We start from the raw sequence: 11,497 nt of genomic DNA, 5'->3' as shown, positions 1-11,497 counted from the left end.
TACTTTGATTCTCACTTATGGAGGAGTGCAGATCTGCAAATGTTGAGTAAAATATTAATATATTGATATATCAGGTTGATATGTAACAACATGTCCTAATCTTTTGAAAACTGATAAATAAATGTTGCATTACATGTGTTCGGATCTCAAAGTTGTATAAAGCAGGAATACAAAAAAAAAAAAAAAAAAATCTACTGGACAGTGTTTTTGTTGATAGTGCTGGTTAGAAGTTACATGCACTTGTTAATTTCAAAACTACTCTTAATATTTGTATACATAAAAACCCAAACATAAAAATGTAATCCTAAGATAACATGAATAGAACGATTTGTACGATATTTTGTATTATTATTCGTTTTATTAGTAAAGTAATACACACGTAATACACGTGTGTGTGTGTGTGTGTGTATATATATATATATATTTACATGAAAATGCATATATATATTTATACACACCCACACATACATATATGCATGCCATATATGCATGCCTTAGCAACTAACTGAAACTGGTTTATGAAGCGGAACTAAAATTAAGCTCTAAAATCTCTCATGCCATTTGGGACTCTGCGGGCTAGGACGATGAATACTGTCTGGAGCGGAAGGCCGAAGCCCATCACCAGGTCCATCCCAGAGTCCGTGCCGTTTGAGTAGGCCTCTCCTGAGCCACCCAAGGAGCACTGGCTCATCAACTTTTCTACAGAGCCAACCTTTATCCCAACTTTAAAAGCACTCAAACTAACCCACTGGATGATCCTGTCCCTCCCTGGCTACTGCCCATCCCATTGTCTCCGTCCTCACTGCTGGCTCTGTCCAGTACTCTGCTGGTTCAGTCCTCTGCTGTTTCAGTCCTCTGCTGGTCCAGTCCTCTGCTGGTTCAGTCCTCTGCTGGTCCAGTCCTATGATGGTCCAGTCCTCTGCTGGTTCAGTCCTCTGCTGGTTCAGTCCTCCGTTGGTCCAGTCCTCCGCTGGTTCAGTCCTCTGCTGGTTCAGTCCTCTGCTGTTTCAGTCCTCTGGTGGTCCAGTCCTCTGCTGGTTCAGTCCTCTGCTGGTCCAGTCCTATGATGGTCCAGTCCTCTGCTGGTTCAGTCCTCCGTTGGTCCAGTCCTCCGCTGGTTCAGTCCTCTGCTGGTTCAATCCTCTGCTGTTTCAGTCCTCTGCTGGTCCAGTCCTCTGCTGGTTCAGTACCTCTGCTGGTCCAGTCCTATGATGGTCCAGTCCTCTGCTGTTTCAGTCCTCTGCTGGTCTAGTCCTCTGCTGGTTCAGTCCTCTGCTGGTCCAGTCATATGATGGTCCAGTCCTCTGCTGGTGCAGTCCTCTGCTGGTCCAGTCCACTGCTGGTTCAGTCCTCTGCTGGTTCAGTCCTCTGCTGGTCCAGTCCTCTGCTGGTCCAGTCCTCTGCTGGTTCAGTCTTCTGCTGGTTCAGTCTTCTGCTGGTTTAGTCCTCTGATGGTCCAGTCCTCTGCTGGTTCTGTCCTCTGCTGGTCCAGTCATCTGCTGGTGCAGTCCTCTGCTGGTCCGTTCAGTCCTCTGCTGGTCCAGTCCTCTGCTGGTTCAGTCCTCTGCTGGTCCAGTCCTCTGCTGGTTCAGTCCTCTGCTGGTTCAGTCCTCTGCTGGTCCAGTCCTCTGTTGGTCCAGTCCTCTGCTGGTCCAGTCTTCTGTTGGTCCAGTCCTCTGCTGGTCCAGTCATCTGTTGGTCTAGTCCTCTGCTGGTCCAGTCTTCTGTTGGTCCAGTCCTCTGCTGGTTCAGTCTTCTGCTGGTTCAGTCCTCTGCTGGTTCAGTCCTCTGCTGGTTCAGTCCTCTGCTGGTCCAGTCCTCTGCTGGTCCAGTCCTCTGTTGGTCCAGTCCTCTGCTGGTTCAGTCCTCTGCTGGTTCAGTCCTCTGCTGGTCCAGTCCTCTGCTGGTTCAGTCTTCTGCTGGTTTAGTCCTCTGATGGTCCAGTCCTCTGCTGGTTCTGTCCTCTGCTGGTCCAGTCTTCTGCTGGTCCAGTCCTCTGCTGGTTCAGTCCTCTGCTGGTCCGTTCAGTCCTCTGCTGGTCCAGTCCTCTGCTGGTTCAGTCATCTGCTGGTCCAGTCCTCTGCTGGTTCAGTCCTCTGCTGGTTCAGTCCTCTGCTGTTCCAGTCCTCTGCTGGTTCAGTCCTCTGCTGGTCCAGTCCTCTGCTGGTCCAGTCCTCTGCTGGTGCAGTCCTCTGCTGGTCCAGTCCTCTGCTTGTTCAGTCCTCTGCTGGTCCAGTCCTCTGCTGGTCCAGTCTTCTGCTGGTCCAGTCCTCTGCTGGTCCAGTCCTCTGCTGGTGCAGTCCTCTGCTGGTCCAGTCCTCTGCTGGTTCAGTCCTCTGCTGGTCCAGTCCTCTGCTGGTGCAGTCCTCTGCTGGTCCAGTCCTCTGCTGGTTCAGTCCTCTGCTGGTCCAGTCCTCTGTTGGTCCAGTCCTCTGCTGGTCCAGTCCTCTGTTGGTCCAGTCCTCTGCTGGTTCAGTCCTCTGCTGGTTCAGTCCTCTGCTGGTCCAGTCCTCTGCTGGTTCAGTCCTCTGCTGGTCCAGTCCTCTGCTGGTTCAGTCCTCTGTTGGTCCAGTCCTCTGCTGGTTCAGTCCTCTGCTGGTTCAGTCCTCTGCTGGTTCAGTCGTCTGTTGGTCCAGTCCTCTGCTGGTTCAGTCCTCTGCTGGTCCAGTCCTCTGCTGGTTCAGTCCTCTGCTGGTTCAGTCCTCTGCTGGTCCAGTCCTCTGCTGGTTCAGTTTTCTGCTGGTTCAGTCCTCTGCTGGTCCAGTCCTCTGCTGGTTCAGTCCTCTGCTGGTCCAGTCCTCTGTTGGTCCAGTCCTCTGATGGTTCAGTTTTCTGCTGGTTCAGTCCTCTGCTGGTTCAGTCCTCTGCTGTTTCAGTCCTCTGCTGGTGTCGCACAGCTCATCTAGCTCTCCATCTCTGCCGTTGGGTCTCCTCTCCACCAGCTTGGCTCTGCAAGATGGATCCCCTGGCTTCACAGTGGACCTCCATGCCCATGACTCCACCACGGCCTGTCAGCCCGTACGCTCTGTCCTCCATCATCTCCACTGTGATCCCTCGTCCCTCTGGCTCCACCTGGGTCTCTTGTTCCACAGCGGACTTCCTAACTCCGACCTCACCCCTTCACCCGTTCAGCTCCACCTGGTTCCCCCTTCACTTCAGCTCCTTCTTGGTCTTCATTGCCACCGATGTCACCCCATTCTGCCAGGCCCTTGTCAGTGCCTCTATCCCTTAAGCCAGCGGCATCGCCTTTGACTTTCTGTCGTCCCTGTCCGTGAGCCCTTCACTTGCACTGGGGTCTCCATCTCACCCATCTTCAATTTATACCACAAAGCAGTTTGGCAGTGTTTTTACTTGCATCTCACCTTATTGGAATGAACAGAACCAGAATTGATTTCCATGTCAAAGAAGGCGGAGCATCAGAGCAACACACACTTATTACATCATTAGAACAGACTAATAGTAGTTTGAAGGTGTTTATCAGCCTGAGCAAACTCCCGAGACAAACTCAAAAATATCTTAAATGTTGCCAGATTCATTCAAAACAGCCATGGGAACTATCCTGAACTGTGATGTCAGTTTAGTACGGTGGCCGAGAGAACTCAACGTGCTGCAACTGAAGAAAACACATGCAAATAGAAAAACAACCCCAAATTAAGAAAACATCTTCATCCGTTTCACAACACATGTGTGCTCCAAATACTCACAACACAACCAAATACAATAACGAGCTGCAAAAGTTCACAACACAACCGAATACAGAAAAGTGCAGTAAATAGCACAGACCACAACGGAAATGTTTCCAGGGGACCCCAATAAGTGACAAACCCAGCTGGGATGTGCTTATTGCTCGTGAGCATCCCTATGTCCTACTCCCTTCTGAGGGCAGACGGCAGAGACCTTGAAGTGGGGACTTTGGTGTGAGCACGGCACGTGTGTATTATGTAGCTGTTTGGAACGCACTTGGTGAAGGGAGCAACGAAAGACAACGTAATTTCCTCATTATTTTCACCTGGGATGTTCCCATGACAACGCAGCACTGTGTCCATCAGCTGTATAGCTGTTATTACCAGAAATATCTTATTATTGCTGTTAACATAACTGTTGCAAATAAATATACATTTTATACAAAAAAAGTTTTTAAAATATGTGTTGTATAGGCTATCTATGTGTGAGTGTCTCAACTTTAAAACTTTCCATCTCATCTTTGGACCCTGCATTACCTAACATTTCTTATGAAATGTATTTAAACATAACATGACAACATTTGTACAATGTAACTGGTGTATAGATTAACATATTTCCCTCTTGTTCTTTTTCTCTTTCTTTTTAATGCATTTATTTATTTTAGTTTTCAGCTCATTGTTTTTTTCTCATTAGTATTCTGACGACTTTGTATATTGTATACAAAGTTGTATGTCATAAACATATGTTTTGAAAATAAGAATAAAATAAATAAAGTAGACTTTGAGCTATAAGCACGTCCCAGCCGGGTTTGTCACTTATTGGGGTCCCGTGGAAACATTTCCGTTGTGGTCTGTATTTGCAGCGGGTTCCTGTATTTGGTTGTGTTGTGAGTATTTGGAGCACACGTGTTGTGAAACTGATGAAGATGTTTTCTTAATTTGCGGGTGTTTTTCTATTTGCATGTGTGTGTTTTTTTTCAGTTGCAGCGCGTTGAGCTCTCTCGGCCACAGTAGTTTAGAAAGGCAGTTTCTAAAACTGTGAAGAAGACAACATAAACATCGTCCCAATAAACACATTGTATGCCAGTATGTTTGATTGCCTGTAAATGTGTTGTCAGTACAACAGAAGATGGAACTTGAGTTGGAAGTCCGTGTTTTGAAAAAAATATGCATTGGTGCTTTCAAAATGTTAGTTTGGGGTTTGTAGCATATTTGCACAACAAATATGGTAAACAGAAAATCCAACGTGCTTGCTTGACACGTGAGAACCAATGATATTTATTCTCTTGTGTCACACAATCACTTTCGAGCTTCCGCAAGAACCATTGAGGATTGTTCTTGTGTGTCAAGCAAATATGGTGGAGAATGGGTACATTTTTGGATTGTCTACCCATTCAAGAGAAAAAAGTTAATATTTTAATCATACGGTGATGCTACAGTACTTAATTTTTAGACGTAAATAAGAAAAAAAAAAGCTTTTCCGCTAAGGAACTTCCACAATAATACCTGACGCACAGAGAAAATGGCAGCATTGAAATCCTATACCCGAGAACGGGTGGAAGCTCGAGATTAGCCACAGCCGCATGGATTCTTCATCTTATCTCATGCCAGCAATGGGTCTGTGAGATTGAATAGTCTGAAGGTTTTTGAGAGCAATAGTTCAGCCATCGGTGAGCTCTTAAAAGTAATTTGACAATGTACTACTCTTTTACAGTTCATAAGCGTAGCCTTGGTAACACTACTGCATCCTCTACCGAAGTAAACAAATTTAGGCTTAAAATGTTTTTATCAATGCAACCGTCCTTCGACAAAACATTTCCTAGCATACGCCTTACTAAATAAATATTTTAATTCCACAGTCCATCTTTTCAATAACCCATGGCAATTTATCATTGAATTATCTAAAGGTTGAGTGTTTTGAATGGAGCTCTTATTTTAAGCTCAACATATTTTGCTTATTTGCAAGTGGCATTCAGAGGAAGCAATACAATTATGTCGTCTTATACATTTCCATCTCCAGTGGATGCACAATAATCGTCTTTCTGTGCTAACAACCTCATAAGGAGTTGAAACACAGAAATAACCAGAATGACTTGCTCTCCACATCCGATGCAAAGTTCAATTTGCAGTCTTATTCCCCTACATAGTGCGGCTACTGGCATGTGGTCATTAAAGGTAAGGCTGAGTGGGTGGCACTATTTATGTGCCAGGTCAATACATCGGCAGGGAAGTGATAAGATGAAGGCCCTTGAAGCAAGGCTAGCGGTAAATTGCCAGTGGTTAGGAGTTACCAGAGCAAACTGAAATTTGGACACTTCTGTCTAGTCACAGAAGGAATAGTTCAAGCAAAATAACAGTTCTGTCATTATTTATTTATCATCATGGCATTACAAACCCGTATGTTGTTCTTTTTCCTGTAAAAAAAATAAGGTGAATTTTTGAAGAATCTTGATGCGTCTGTTTTACATTCAAAACCAGTTTAGTCATGACAACTCAAAGTGAATTATGCTACCAGCATTTATTGTCATGGGACATGGAATGTACATATGCTTTATTTTGTTGGATGAGATCTACTACGCTGCTGAGCAAATACAAGAATTTGTTCAGCTTAGTTAAAATAACATACATAAAGGACATGCTGCTGCAAGAATAAGCAAGAGCCCTCGTAGCAATTCTTTACAGGTGGTGCTGGGGAGGAGGACGGGTAAAAATAAGTTTTCATTATTGCACATCAGGGAGTTTGCAGGCTAGGGTACAAACATATATATACATCAGTGGCGGGCCGTGCATTTCACACCTAGGCCTTCTGTCCTACCTGAATTAATAACTTTTAATAGTGTAACAGCGCAAAAGACTCTCTATAATTGTTGTTTTTATTTTGCACCGGCAGTTATTGGGTTAATGCGGTGAGTTTGGAAAAGGCCGGTAGAGAGAAACGAGCGCGTGAGTTCGGCTGGTGCGTTTGTGTACAGTTGTTCTTGCGTTCGGATTATAAGTTCAGAAACGGAGCCTCCCTTATCTTGTCGTTCAATGGTTACAATAGTCCTTTTTCAGAGGTTACAATAGTATGGATGTTTGAAAAAAAATCACGTTTCGATCATACATTTAAAAGAAAAATTAAGAAGAAAATCATATTCACCACGGGGAAAAAAGCATTATAAGTTACTCACAAAAACTACTGATTGTTTTTTACACAAAATCCATCCTTATTTCTTTCCTCAAGAAGACTTAAATTACTCTGTTGTACAGGTTATCTGTGCATTTCAGTTCCAACAATGACGAGTCTAATGCTGAAAGTCGAGTCCCGTCATATTTCTAGCACAAGTTTTATTTCGCTTTAGAGAGTGTCTGCTCGACTGAAGCAGTGGACACAGTCACCGCATAACCTGCCGATGTGTAACGTTACAGCTGTCCCATGCTCTCACACAGAGTTTTGAACGAAAGCAATGAGATCAGCGGGACTTTTGCCTTCAAAATCATTCGTGGCATAACTTACATTAGTTAGTGTTTACCCGGACAGATCGAGCAGTGTTCCGTGACTCTGCGTTAAGCTCAGGCTGAATAAGGGATTTTTTCCGGTAGGTTGGATCCTGCTGGGGGTCCAGGAGGGAAAGAAACATTAATTTGTGGGTTGAAAAACTATTAAATCTACAGGAATATATTTTAGTTTGCAGTTCGCTACAGATGCGGATAGCCTACTGACTACCAGTAATAGTACGCGCTCTGAGCATCCAATCAAAGAACGTGAAAATGCTGACGCTATTGTACGCCTGCTAGATGGCCCCGCTGCAGTCAAATCGAAATCTGATTGGCTGATTAAATCTGACTGCTTATCTGATTGGGTAAAGCAACGGTTTCATTGCCATTCATTGTAAGCTACAGGCGCCCGCACTGTCGATTCTGAAGGCCTGAAGGCAGATTTCTTTGACCCTGGCAACGCATGATGGCTGAAATATGATTGGATAAAAGCGCTAAAATAATCATACACTACTGGAAGCAGCGCAACCAAGAGAAAAGCTATAAAATTAAGAGAATGAACTATTGGGAATAATTTAATACTCATTCATGGAAAAAATATATTAAAGTGCAAGTCAGTGATTCTGATAGTGTTTAGGCCAGCAGAGAAGGCCTTGCTGGCCCTGACGGCCCACCACTGATATACATATATATATATAACATATATGGTTATGTGGATTAGGAAGCATGGTGTTAGCAGAACCAATCAGTGAGATCCTGCATGACCAAACATAATCAAATAAGCCATACTTTTATGCTACATTTAAGACATAAGATAGGTAATGTTTTTCTTTTTTGTTTTTTAGCAGAGGTGGTCATCATTTTCCATGCACTTTTTCATTGTTCTCAATTGAAAAGTTAAATTACCAGTTTATATAAAGCAAGTATTTTAATATTCTTATAAACAAAATACTAATCTAATTAATTGCAAATTTTTCTGTAAGCAATCGCAATTAGTCACACACAACATTGTAATGAAAAAATAAAATAATACAAATATATTTTCACATTGAATCTCCAAATTATTGTAGACAACATAAAGACAGTATATTTTAAATATTTGTTTAATTACATATTTTTAATAAGTACTATGAATGAATGCTAGTGTCACTGATCCCAATACTGATACTGATGTCTCTATTAACTAGATTTTTTTTTTCTTTTTTTTTCTGGGGATAAAATGAGTAATTATAGCATTCAATGTTACAATTAAAAGTCAGAATTGTTTTACCATAATAGGCCTAAACTGCAAAATAGCAGATTGTTTTTATTTAACATTTATTAACAATTACAGAACATAAAAAAAAAATCTTACATAAGACATTACATTACATAACATAACATAACATAACCCATTATAATAAATGTCACATTTAGCTGTGCGTCTTTTATATAGTGTGTTTGTTTCTACTCTGTTTAAATGAGAGCTGTCAGTTCATTTAATAAAATTGCTAGTTAAAAGTTTTGGTACGATGTTTTTATGTCAGGATTGATCCTCTCGATACAACATTATTGCATTCCCAAGTATTCAAACTTAGTTCTGCATTTACACCCGCATGTCTGCAAGATACTCGGTCTGATTTTGGGCCCAGTTTTCCCCTTCTGACAATCCTAGGTAAAGTCCCGATTATCTTAATGGTTCTACAAATTATTTGATCAGATTTTCCTGTGGTGTTAAGAGTGACTGAATCTGTATCCAACATGTTCCATCAGAAATCCTGTACACACGCGCACGCTCTGTAGATTGTCACGTGGAACGAAACGATGACAAATCAGAAAGCGAGCTGACCTAAGACGGCAGCATAACACAACTTCATCAACCCTTTTTCTTTTTTCCCCACAAAGTTTCTGTAAAAAGCATTCCAAACACTATTCTTCTTACCTGTCGTTCGCAAGTCACGTTTTACAGCGAGAGATTTCCCGTGTTCACTGTAAAGGTTGTTTGTGAATGTCTTGGTCTCATTGCGACACTCTACACACTACAGCAACAAAACTGTACATATACACAGTATACATATATAGATTATGGATACTAGGACCTCATGCCTTCTAGTAAACATTTGGGCCGAACCCTTCACAAGCAAGAGGCCATAAGCACCGCAAATCTATCTAAATATAAAACATTCATATACTTAATATTCAGCATTATTATTGACTTGAGCACAGACACTGTTGGATGAGAACTTAACCGAGCTGGGCTGCGTTTCCCAAAAGCATCGTAAGCCTAAAATTGATCGTAGAATGGCCTCTACAATCAACTGACGATGCTTTTGGGAAACGCAGCCCTGGACGATGACATCACTGTATTCTACAGAGCTGCTTAATAGCTAAAATTTGACTCATTTCATTTCATTATTGATGAACTTTACACAGCTATTGAACTGAACTGAACGTGGCTGGAGACACACATGTCCTGGGAGAGCGTATTTTTAATTGTAAATGTTACAGATCTCAGAATGGAAAACTATGAAGTGTACGCGAGGGAAAGGAAATTGAACTTTGCTGTCACAGAACCAGGAAATCAGATAAGTAACGTTCATAATTGAGTTTCACTGTGTATGCATAATTCATATTGCAGTTAGATTTGTATTTTGTTCTTTCTTTCTTATGTTCCAGTTTGAAGGACCCCAGAGGTGTGTAGTGTGCACATTATCCACTCTCTTCAAGATCCATTGCAATAATTCTCATAATCTAGGTTTAATCTAAGTTAATGCCGATCAATTAATTTACCTTTAGGATCAAATAGTATTTAATAAAATGTTACATCTGTTGCTATTTTCACAGTAATGACCTGTATTAAATATGTACGATTTTTTCATGATGTGTGTGTCTATTCTTGATGCTGCTCTGCTGTATGGCTCTGAAACGTAACATTTGTGAGTAACACTTTTAGGCTGATCTGAGTCTAACTGCGACAATGCTAAAATGATTGAGATGTTCACAGAAGACGAGTGTGAACTCCAGCAAGATGCTTTCGTTTTTGCAGTGAGAATAATGCAGCTAAACATTTAATATTTGACAATGTTTTTTGATAGCAATGTTCAGCAACCGATAGTCATATCCAATGATGCAACGTTTTTATGAAATTTCACCAGTTTTGAACTGAAATATGCTGTCATTTATATTATTAAATGACAGCATTGTGACAACATAAACAATATACATTTTTAGCTTTTTCAACATATTAGACATTCAAATAAGAGTGAATGCTTGCATATTTTTTAAAATAAAATAGTTTTCAAATAATTGAAATTGATTACTTCACATCTACAATTAGACCTATAACTTTTGTTTTTCTTTATTCCCTTAAATCCTTTTTAATCCTTTAAATAATTCCTTTAAATAAAAAGACCCCAATGTCCTCCCCCAATCTTAAAGATGGTTACGGGCTTGGTATTTATAGCCATAATAAAATATTATAAACATTAAACATCCACGTCTTTGACGTCGAACAGTATATGCGTAACTTCATGTATTTATAAAATGCAGTCATGCTTCGCTGGTTTGCGGTAAGAAAAACAAGCGCATCATTATGGTCATTGAGCGCTTGAGTACTTGATGGCTTCCAACAGCGCCAACTAGTGGTTAAAGTTGTAGACTAGCCTATTCAAGCCCACTAATGTGGGAGACATTGTGCTTTTTTACCTGCCAGTACAAAAGGGTCAGAACTGGCCTCATAACCAGCTTAGACACCCCACTATCAAATCTGATTTACTGCAGGAAAATATTTTTGCCCCCTGAATCAGGTTTTAGTTCAGAGGAGCAGACCACATGTTGTGAAATGAAGCAGGCAGCTAAACTAACCGGGTTGTCATTTGCCCTTGTGGCGATCCTATTGATTTACTGCTTCTCGCTGATGGTTTCCTGGAGGGTGCGTGGACAACAAACCCTGAAAAATGTTCAAATGCAACAAAAGGTTCATGAGAATTCCTCCCATGAGGCCGCCAGCCTGAAGCACATTCAGTGATTCAAGAAGTCAGAGGTGAAACCAGATAACCTGTCTGCAATTTGGACGTAATGCTTTTTAATGATCGATATTACAGACATCTTTACATGGTCTCTGACAAATTACAAACTGTGTGCAACTGGCTTAAATGAGTTTGCAAGCTTTCCCTCCTTGAGCGCAGTGAAGTTACTGTAGAAAGGTTGTAACATAGTTGTATCGGTTAACAAGTTGATAACTGATTGTGCCATTCTGCAGTTACCCAGTTATGTTAGACTGTGCGTGCATTGAACAGCAGTGCCACATTTAATTATGCCTGTTATGGAGGAACCTATAGTGAATGCGTGAATAATTG

General features: G+C 41.7%; 1 pseudogene; it reads left to right on the top strand.

Moving 5' to 3' along the window:
• The first annotated feature begins 906 nt into the window (after nucleotides 1-906).
• The window catches only part of LOC130085704 (uncharacterized), a 29,301-nt pseudogene continuing 18,710 nt past the window's right edge, over nucleotides 907-11,497 (top strand).

The sequence above is a fragment of the Rhinichthys klamathensis genome, unplaced genomic scaffold (genome assembly GCF_029890125.1).
Source record: "Rhinichthys klamathensis goyatoka isolate OS25496 unplaced genomic scaffold, OSU_Roscu_1.1 h1tg000087l_1, whole genome shotgun sequence".
NCBI classification, from domain to species: domain Eukaryota; kingdom Metazoa; phylum Chordata; class Actinopteri; order Cypriniformes; family Leuciscidae; genus Rhinichthys; species Rhinichthys klamathensis.
Note: the sequence above shows the minus strand (reverse complement) of the source record. Positions and strands in the feature narration are given on the sequence as shown.